Here is a 3523-nt window from a genome sequence, read left to right on the forward strand (position 1 = left end):
TATCCCTGTTTGGTTTAAAGATCCACATGTCAACTCCATTCTTTTTCAAACCAGAGCATGTTCCCAAGGTGGCCCTGAAAATTCCTAGACTCTTAACTATCTTCTGGTATTTACCTTCTACATTCCAAAAATGGTTAACAAAAAAGCCATCCATATCCTGTGTCAATACAGATGAATTATTCCTTCCAGCTGAATTATCAAAATAAGAAGAATTCTGAAGCAGTACATCCATGCTCAGCAAGAAAGCCTGCATAGATCTCTTAAGGATCTGCCATGGTTATCAGTAGGAGTGTCAATTTACCATTATTGCTCTAACAGTTTTTAATCTAAAGCAATTCTTTATGAGAGCCAGTAGAACTATTTTCTCATATTTTCATCTATGAATTGCTTTTAAAAAGTTGACTGTGGGTCTCAACATAATCTATAACAACAAGGTTTTACTGTCCCTAGAAATTAAAAACTAGTTTGAAGGAAGAAACACTTAGTAGCACATAGAATTGATAGTATTTATTACTATCAATTCTTTTAGCTGCCTATACAGAAGGGATTACTTTTGGTGGGCAGTCTATTAACCTGTACTTAAAAGAAATATTCCACTTAATATATACCCCCTAGCACTTGCGTTTCTTTTTTTTTTTTTTTTTCATTGGTGGACAAATACTTAGCAAAAATAAATTCTCTTTTGCAACTCAGAATTCATTGTTCAATATGAGTTTTGATACAGATAAAAAGGAACATGATGAAAAAATATATATACTCCAAAAGTCTCCAATTCAATGAACATTATTATTTGAAGCCACTGTTTTAATGGGTTACTTGAAAAATTACAACGGAAAGCACTTCTCTAAATTAAAAAAAAAAAGTAATAAGAATTACAATGGAGGAAACTGCAATTGGAAAGCAATCACTTACATAAGCCAGCATACAGATATAAATATGAAAATGCTAAAAAAAAAAAAGACATCAAAATCACACAGTGTGGGGAAGGAAAGTAAAAAAAATATAGATCCTTTTTTTATTTTAAGGATGTGTTTGAGTATATCACTATTGGGCAAAAGCAAGCAGATATAGGAAGGTTAATGTACTTAAAAAACAAGGCAACCACAAATCAAAACCAAACATTACATTCCCAAAAACTGAAAAAAAAATACTCAAGCATAAAATAAATTGAAACCATCCAACCAAAAAAAGAAAAGAAGAAAAGAGAAACATAGAATCAACTGGAAAACAAGGTTTAAAACGGCAATAAATAATCATCTATCAATTATCACCTTAAATGTCAATAGACTGAAGGCTCCAGTCAAAAGACACAGAGTGACAGATTGGATAAAAACACAAAAACCTTTAATCTGCTGTCTACAAGAAATTCACCTTAGGACAAAGGACATATACAGATTCAAAGTGAGGGTATGGGAAAAGATATTTGATGCCAATGGACAAGACAGGAAAGCATGAGTTGCAATACTCATATCAGACAAAATAGACTTTAAAACAAAGGCCATAAAGAAAGACAAAAAGGACACTATTTAATGGTTAAAGGATCCATTCAAAAGGATATTACAGTCATCAATACATATGCCCCTAATATAGGAGCACCCAGATACCTACAATAAATACTAACAGACATAAAAGGAGAAATTGATGGGAATACAATCATAGTGGGATACTTTAACACCCCACTCACATCCATGGACAGATCCTTTAGACAGAAAATCAATAAAGCAACAGAGATCCTAAAGAACACAATAGAAAATTTAGTCTTAATAGACATTTTCAGGACAGTGCATCCAAAAAAATCAGAATATACATTCTTCTCAAGGGCACATGGAACATTCTCAAGAATTGATCCCATATGGGGCACAAAGCTAACATCAACAAATTTAAGAGTATAGAAATTATTTCAAGTATCTTCTCTGACCATGATGGCATGTAACTAGCAACCACAGGAAAAGAAATGAGAGAAAAACCTATTACATGGAGACTAAACAACATGCTACTAAAAAAACCAATGGGTCAATGAGGAAATCAAAAAGGAAATTAAAAAGTATGTACAGAAAAATGATAATGAAGATACAACCTCTCAAAATCTATGGGATGCCTCAAAAGCAGTGCTCAGAGGGAAGTTCATAGCAATACAGGCCTTCCTCAAAAAAGAAGGAAAATCTCAAATTGACAATTTAACCCACCACTTAAATGAATTAGAAAAAGAAGAACAAACAAAACCTAAAGTCAGCATAAGGAAATCATAAAGATTAAAGAGGAAATCAATAAAATAGAGATTCAAAAAGTGATAGAAGAACTCAATAAAACCAAGAGCTGGTTCTTTGAAAAGGTAAACAAAATTGACAAATCTCTGGCTAGACTCACCAAGAAGAGGAGAGAAAAAAACTCAAATAAACAAAATAAGAAATGAAAAAGGAAAAGTCACAACAGATACTGCAGAAATACAAAAAAAAAAAAATACAAGAATACTATGAACAATTATATGCCAGCAAATTTGATAACTAGGAGAAATGGACAACTTTCTAGAGACTTGCAGCCTGCCAAAAATGAATCAAGAAGAAAGAGATCAACTGAACAAACCAATCACTAGAAATGAAATTGAATCATGTCATAAAAACACTCCCTACAAATAAAAGTCCAGGACCAGATGGCATCACAGGTGAATTCTACCAAACATACAAAGAGGAATGTATACCCATCCTCCTTAAACTTTCTCAAAAAGTTGAAGAAGGAACACCCCCAAAGATATTCTATGACACCACCATCACACTAATTCCAAAACCAAAGATACCACCAAAAAATAATATCTTTGAGGAATATAGACACAAAAATTCTCAATAAAATTTTAGCCAACCAAATCCAACAACATATAAAAAATATCATACACTATGACCAGGTGGGATTCATCCCAGGTTCACAAGGATCATTCCACATACGCAAATCAAACACCATATACCACATTAACAAAAGAGAAGTCAAAAACCAAATGATCATCTCAATAGCTGCAGAAAAAGCATTTGATAAAGTCTAACATTCATTCATGATCAAAAATCTTACCAAAGTGGGTGCAGAGGGAACATTCCTTAACATAATAAAAGCATAATAAACATTCCTTAACATAATATAACAAACCCACAGCAAATATAATACTCAATGGGGAAAAGCTGAAAGCCTTCCTACTAAAATCTGGAACAAGACAAGGATATCCACTCTCACCACTCTTATTCAACCTAGTACTGGAAGTCCTAGCCACAGCAATCAGACAAACGAAAGAAATAAAAGGCATCCAAATAGGAAGAGAAGAGGTGAAACTGTCACTCTATGTAGATGACACGATACTATATACAGAAGACCCTAAGGACTCAACCCATAAACTCCTTGAACTGATCAACAAATTCAGCAAAGTAGCAGAATGTTTTCTGATGCATCTCCACAGATTACTCATTACCAAGAATGAGGAAGCATTATACTTTAGGAGATGTAACTTAATTAGGATTGTAAACCCAAGAACAATAGATGC

The 3523-nt window shown here is 33.2% G+C and overlaps 1 non-coding gene across 1 annotated transcript; it reads left to right on the forward strand.

The window, feature by feature from the left end:
* Positions 1-631: 631 nt before the first annotated feature.
* LOC146403795 (small nucleolar RNA SNORA40) lies at positions 632-739 on the forward strand. Its single transcript, XR_014845030.1, has one exon. It is a non-coding gene; the product is annotated as a small nucleolar RNA SNORA40 (small nucleolar RNA).
* Positions 740-3523: the final 2784 nt, after the last annotated feature.

This window comes from Sus scrofa, chromosome 4, assembly GCF_054392235.1.
Source record: "Sus scrofa isolate SSC_HxYL_T2T_F1_AM1 chromosome 4, Sscrofa_HxYL_maternal_Yorkshire_Landrace_v2.0, whole genome shotgun sequence".
Classification (NCBI taxonomy): Eukaryota; Metazoa; Chordata; class Mammalia; order Artiodactyla; family Suidae; genus Sus; species Sus scrofa.